This window comes from Phyllostomus hastatus, unplaced genomic scaffold, assembly GCF_019186645.2.
Source record: "Phyllostomus hastatus isolate PE091 unplaced genomic scaffold, TTU_PhHast_1.1 phas_contig_98, whole genome shotgun sequence".
NCBI lineage: Eukaryota > Metazoa > Chordata > Mammalia > Chiroptera > Phyllostomidae > Phyllostomus > Phyllostomus hastatus.
The window spans coordinates 12742072-12748905 of NW_025333999.1; the positions used below are offsets into that span (position 1 = coordinate 12742072).

The 6834-nt window shown below is 43.8% G+C and overlaps 1 pseudogene; it reads left to right on the plus strand.

The window, feature by feature from the left end:
* The first annotated feature begins 707 nt into the window (after positions 1 to 707).
* On the plus strand, positions 708 to 1446 carry LOC123828478 (annotated as a pseudogene).
* The last annotated feature ends 5388 nt before the right edge of the window (positions 1447 to 6834 follow it).

Genomic DNA, 6834 nt, shown 5'->3' on the forward strand with positions numbered 1-6834 from the left:
TGTTAAAGTCAGGGCAGCCAGAGCAGCAAGACAGGAATCCCTGTTTTCTAGGTTAGAAAGCTAGGTGCTATTCACTTGCCCCTAGTTTTCTATAAACTAATGAACAAATCACAACAATTGTGTCTGTTTCCTCAACTATACACTGGAATAGTCTCTATAACCCTTTCTTCCATCTTTCAATACCCCAAGATGCATTTAATCATGTAAATGCACTTCAATCACGTCAGTGAAAGGAGTTACACAAACAAGACATCATTATGGAGCTGCTGGTTAAAGCAGTTATTTCCTTCTGACTACAGTGAACCCAGACCAAAAATCTCATCAGGCTCTGCTGCTCTGTTTAACCCCCAGGTGATAAATGTCACATCCTGTTCCCCAATGAGCCACCAGGGCTCCTGGGGAGGGCAGGCCTAGGGCATCGTGTCAGGACAAGGGGCCCGGGCACTAACAAAGGCTGAGAGCCATTCCTGAAGGACCACAGGATAACCTGAAAGGGCACCACTGGAGTGTCAAAAAGAACAATAGCTAAAGGGGTGAAAATATCAACATGCTTAAATGTATCAGCTCATAAAATACTTTTAAGTTCCAACTTATGAGCAGTATATTCATTTTCATAAGTATGATAAGGTCTCACAAGTGCATACATTTTTCAAAACTCATCAAATTGTACACTTCAGTTTTCAGAGGGCAGGTTCCTGGGTGAGCTCCCCATGAACAGCAGCAATGACAATGATAATGGCAATGGGAAAAATGGGGGGCTGGACCATGTCCCTTCTTCATCCTCTATCCACAGCAGAGACATGGAGAAGATTCTTTTGGATGCACAGCATGAATCAGGAAAGAGCAGTTCAAGAGTCAGTTCTCACTGTGACAGCCCTTCCCCACAAGAAGATGGGTAAATTATGTTTGATGTGGAAATGCACACCAGCAAGGATCATAGCTCTCAGTCAGAAAAAGAAGCTGTGGAAGGAGAGAAAAAAGTCGATGCTTTGAAGAAAAGTGTAGACTGGATGTCAGACTGGTCCAGTAGTCCTGAGAACATTCCACCTAAGGAGTTCCACTTCCAGCACCCAAAACAATCTGTGTCTTTAAGCCTGAGAAAAAGTGGAGTCACAAAGAAAGGGGGTATTTTCTTTGTGGAATTTCTTAAGGTGTTCATTCCATCCCTCCTCCTGTCTCATGTTTTGGCTTTGGGGCTAGGCATCTGTATTGGAAAACGACTGAGCTCACCTTCTGCCAGCACCTACTGAAGGAAAGAAGCCCCTGGTAAAGCGTGTGACCTGTGAAGTCGTGTATTGTCACAGTAGTGTATTTGAACTTGAGACCATTGTAAGCATGACCCAACCAACCTACAACCCTATTTTTACACATCCAAGCTCCAGTAATTCTCAAATCCAGTATTTTATTCAAACTCCGTTGAGGCATTTTACTAACCTCATTCCCTTTTTGGCCTGTAAGACACTTTAGAATTTCCTAACAGAGTTTACTGTTGTTTAGAAATTTGCAAGGGCTTCTTTTCCGCAGATGCTACCAGCAGATAATAATTTTGTCAATAATGCTGTTGTCTCCTTTTAGTACCACCAGACTGAGACCTGAATCATTCATGGTATAGATTTTACTCTTGCAAGATGACTCCCGTCTCTCTCTGAAAACAAGATCAGGTTGGCAGATGATATAAAAGCTTTGTTGTTTTGTTTTTCAAGACAAAGGCAAGCTTCTCTAAGCTTGAACTTATTAGTTATTAAAAAGAAAACAGAAAAAAAAACACAAGATACAAGGAAAAAATACCCTGAGCAATAAAAAATTACTTTAAAAAATTGTACACTTTAAATGCTTACAGTTTATGTCAGTTATACCTCAATAAAGCTATATTAATTTTAATTGTTTACCATTTAATGACGTTAAAAACCAACTCATTATTTTAAAAATTAGTAAAGGAAAAGAATCAAGCATTTTCCTTTTCAAACCAAACTAAACTTATTGTCTTGAGCTATTGAAATATTTATGAATGAAAATGTATGATACCTGAGATTCGCATCTGAGATTCACATCAAAAGAGCACAGGAGGGTAAAGACAGTAAAACAAGAGTGGCTGTGACTTGAGTAGTTGGATAGTGGCTGCATTGATGTTTGCTACACTGTTCCCCCCTTTTGTATGTGTTTACAATATTCCATTGTGAAGTGTTTTTAAAAATAATAGTCTGTACATCTCTTGGCAAGTTAGCTAACTTCCCATCATACACTTACCCAGCAGAGAAATGGGTCCAATAACATTGAATCCCTATGGCTGTTCATGTCTATTAATATTTAGAAAACACTTTGGGGCTTCAAGATCAAAGATACCATATAGTTGTAAGGTATCATCACCATATTAGAATTAAATAAATTACCAGTAAATTTGGAAATCCAAATCTGATCACCACCTAACTCAAGACTTGGTTCATGTGAGGAATGAGCATCCTGAGAAGTGCGCATAAATGACCAATGACCAGAGGCCAGTTCAAAAGTCATTCCCTACCACTAAGACACCCCAGTAGGCAGAACAAATCTGAGGCACAATTACTGAGGAAATTAAGTTCACCTTGGTGTCCCCCGTCTTCCTATTTGGGATCCATCTTCTGCCTCTCCTATTCCCTCTTCTATGCTTCTAATAAGCCACACCAGACCTGGACAGCCAAAATCACTGTGCCAATCGAGACTTCATTCATTCATTCATTCATTCATTTTACTCAGTAGACATTTATCGAGCATCTGCTCTGGGTGAGAACACAGATATGAATAAAGCTCATCCTGGAGGAGCTCAGAGACTACTGGGACAACAAGACATCCCAATAAATCATTCCAGTGCAACCACATGAAGTGGGGACAAAGTGGAAGCAGAGCAGAGGAACCCAGTAACTCTCTGGGAGGACCTGGACAGTGTTACCAGAACAATGACACCTCATCTGCCTTGTAAGCCATCAACAGGAGCTTGCAGGAGGAGTCCAAGTAAACAGGCATTCAAGATGTGCTACTAGGCAGGGCTTTCCAGAGACACAGAACCAGTGGGATACACAGAGATACATGAAAGAGGAGTTTATTTAGGAATTGGCCCACATGGTTGTGGAGGCTGGGAATCCCCATGATCTACATTCTATAAACCAGAGAACCAGGAAGCTAGTGGTGTCATTCAGTTTGAGTCCAAAATCCCGAGAACCAGAACAGGGGAAGACAGAGGTCCTAATGCAAGAACACAGTCACCCTTCCTTACTTTTTTGTTCAATTCAGACCCTCCAAGGATTGGATGCAGCCTACCACCTTGCAGAGGGCTATCAGCTTGACTCAGTTCATCAGTTCAAATGCCAGTGTCTCCGGAATCCCCCAACACCTGTACAGCCAGAGCCAGAAATGATGTATTACCTGCTATCTGGACATTCCTCAGCCCCGTCAAGTTGATACAGAAAGTTACCCACCACCCAAGACTAAGGAAGGGGACACAATCGAAGACATTAGAGGCCTGGAGACAAATCACTTGTGGGTGGAAAGGACAGTTTGGAAAGCAGGGTGCAGTCAGCTCTTGAAGAAGCCCCGTGCACTGTGCTGGGACCTTGAGCTTTATTCTGGGGCCCCAGATGCTTTCTCAGGCAAGAAATGCCTGTTCAGATCTGTGTCAGGACTGTGTGCTTACTTGTCTTTGGACCAAGTAAGACTCCAAAATCTTTGCCTGGTATTGTTCTATTTTATAACCCCAGTTCCCAGGACAGATTTAGACCTTTTTCAAGGGTCAGACTTAAAGTCAGTAATCTCCGTTTTTTGCACACACAATAAGCTACAAACAATGCTTTGGAAAGGAGCCTAAGAAAGAAAAAAATAAGACTTTTGCTTAAAATAGGCCTAGCTGGCAACATGAGTTAACATCAACCTCATTCCCACTTTGGAATTCTGGGACACCCCTCCTCATAATTGTCCCTGGAAAAAAACTCAGAGGTCTGAGGTCACCTCCCAGATATAAGTATTAAGATTCCCATACAAAGGAAAGGAGAAAAATGTGGGCCCCAAGCCCCATGAAAGGTGGGTAAAGGGAACTTGCTTTGGAAGGAGGACCCACATCCTCACTCTGGGAGCTGGATCAGGGAGGAGGAATGTCAGTGCAGCACGGGGCAGAATTTCCTGGAGCAGCTTCCTTCCTGCCTCATGGGAACTTGGTCTATCGGTGACAAAGGAGGCTGGACATCGGAAAGACCAAGACTACCCCTGGGAATTTGAAAAGAGTCATGAACTCTGAGAGGGGTCAGGGGCTGCAGCTCCCAGCCCCACAGGGAGGAGGCCCTGCTGGAGGGACCCCCAACCTTCAGTGAGTTGGTTTTCAGGAGCCAGAACACAGCAGTGACCTGGGGCATGGCAGGACTTATAAAGGGCTCAGGGACCGCAGCCTTCCAGCTGGGTCTTTGGGGGACCCCTGGACTCGCAGGGAGATGGCTGTGTGGTAGGCCGTGATGTGAACGGGTGGAGAGCTGCTGGGTCCCGGCACGGACAGACTGACTGCCTGTCTGCACACTGCAGACTCCTGACCTAAGTCCTCTGGGGTGTTTCTGGTACTGGCCACAGGCTTCGTCGGTGTGGGTCACACTAATGCCAGCTCAGGCCTCGTTGGATGGCTGACATTTTTGGTCCTCTTATCACACACTTTGTTTTAACTCTCTCTCTCTCCAGCAGACCCTCTGCCTTTGGTTCACCCTCACTGTCCAACCTTAGCAGTGGAAGCTGCTTTAGAGAGAGATGGCACGAACCTGGATGAACAATACATGTGGCAAGTGTTGTTTACTTAAAATAACCTACCTAGATCTTTGGACATAACTTGATTCCCATTTTCTGCCTTTTTTTATCCTCCTCATTCATGGACATCTTGGGAATGTGTGAACTTATTAATTTATTCGCAATTACTGATTGTGCATAATTCATTCTTTTTTTTTTCTTTTTCAGTCGTTCCATCCTTGACAGCCTGTCATCTACTACCACTATAGCTCAGTGACTGACTGTTCTTGTAAACACCGTTGTGCATGTAACTGGTTTGGACACTTGCACTGGTTGAATCTATTTGTGGTCCAATTGTCTTACACTTCAATCAGTACATGTTGGGCACAATAATCTTTCACAAGTAAAAGTCATGGTACACACAGTTTACATTTTACATCTCACAGTATCTCTAAAAATTCTGTTAGCCCTGACTGCCATGTGTCAGTTGGCTGAGTGTTGTCCTGCACAGTGAAAGTCGCTGGTTCAATTCCCTGTCAGGGCACGTGCCCAGGTTGTGAGATACAGGTTCAATCCCCAGGTGGGGTGTGTCTGGGAGGCAACTGATTGATGTTTCTTTCTCACATCAATGCTTCTCTCCCTCTCTGTCTCCCTCCCTCCCCCTCTCTCTAAAAAAATAAGTGAATAAATAAAATCTTTTAAAAAAATTCTATTGTAAGTACCTGGTTATATCTACCTGTGTTTTTTATTTTATTTTTTAAAAGATTTTATTTATTTATTTTTAGAGAGGGAAGGGAGGGAGAAAGAGAGAGAGAGAGAGAGAGAGAGAGACATCAATGTGCGGTTGCTGGGGGCCGTGGCCTGCAACCCAGGCATGTGCCCTGACTGGGAATCAAACCTGAGATGCTTTGGTTTGCAGCCCACACTCAATCCACTGAGCTACGCCAGCCAGGGCTACATTTTTTATTTTTAACAAAATAAAGTCAAAAGTTAAAAAAAAAGTTGGATGGGAATTGAACAACTACCTTATGCTTACAAGCAACTGCCTTTGTTTTTTTCCTATGGTCTATGTTAGAAATACATATGGCTCCAGGATTTGGAATTCAGTCTTTAAGTTGCTTTCGTGCACAACAACCTTGGAAAAGTGTTCTCGAAGTTGTGCTTTAAAGTGTCTGAGAGAAGGGGCACACTTCTCTCTGAGTATAACACACTCCATGTGTGGGGGGGGACAGCGAGTTAAGATAATTATTCAAAATATGAGGGGTTTTTTTAAAGATTTTATTTATGTATTTTTAGAGAGAGAAAGGAAGGGAGAGAGGGAGTGAACCATCAATGTGTGGCTGCCTCTCTCACACCCCCTACTGGGGACCTGGCCCACAACCCAGGCATTGGCTTTGGCTGGGAATGGAACTGGTGACTCTGGTTTACAGGCCAGCACTCAATCCACTGAGCCACACCAGCCACGGAAAATATGAGAGTTCTGACTAAGAACACAATGTATTCGTTATCTCTTGATTGATGACAAATTACCCTAAAACTTAATGACTTAAATCAACAACAAACATCTTATACTGGGCATTGCCTCTCATTTTCTGTGGGTCAGCCCTGGCACATCAATGTTTCAGAAATAGCACATTGATGTTTCTCTCCGTCCCTTCCCCTCTCCCTAAAAATAAATAAATAATACATTTAAATACTTTCTTTTTAAAAAAAAAAGCCTTCGTGGGCTTCTGGCTCCTGGGTCCTGGGTCCCTCACGAGGTCACAGTCGAGATGACGGCTATGGTGCAGTCCCTGGAGGCTGGACTGGAACTGGAGGGTCCTATTTCATCATTGGTGAGTTGGCACTGGCTGTTGGCAGGCACAGTTCGTGGCCACACAGACCTCTCCAGAGGACGGCTGGTGACAACAGTATGGAAGTTCCTCAGGTGTCCCCAGAGGGCATGATGCAAGAAGTAACCAGATGGAAGCCTCAGTGTCTTATTCTTGTCTAGCCTCAGAAGTCACACACCATCAGTTCCTTCACATCCAAGTGGCTGAGCAGGCCAGCTCTATTCAGTGTGGAAGGGGACTGCACGGGACTCTGAATGAATGCCAGGCA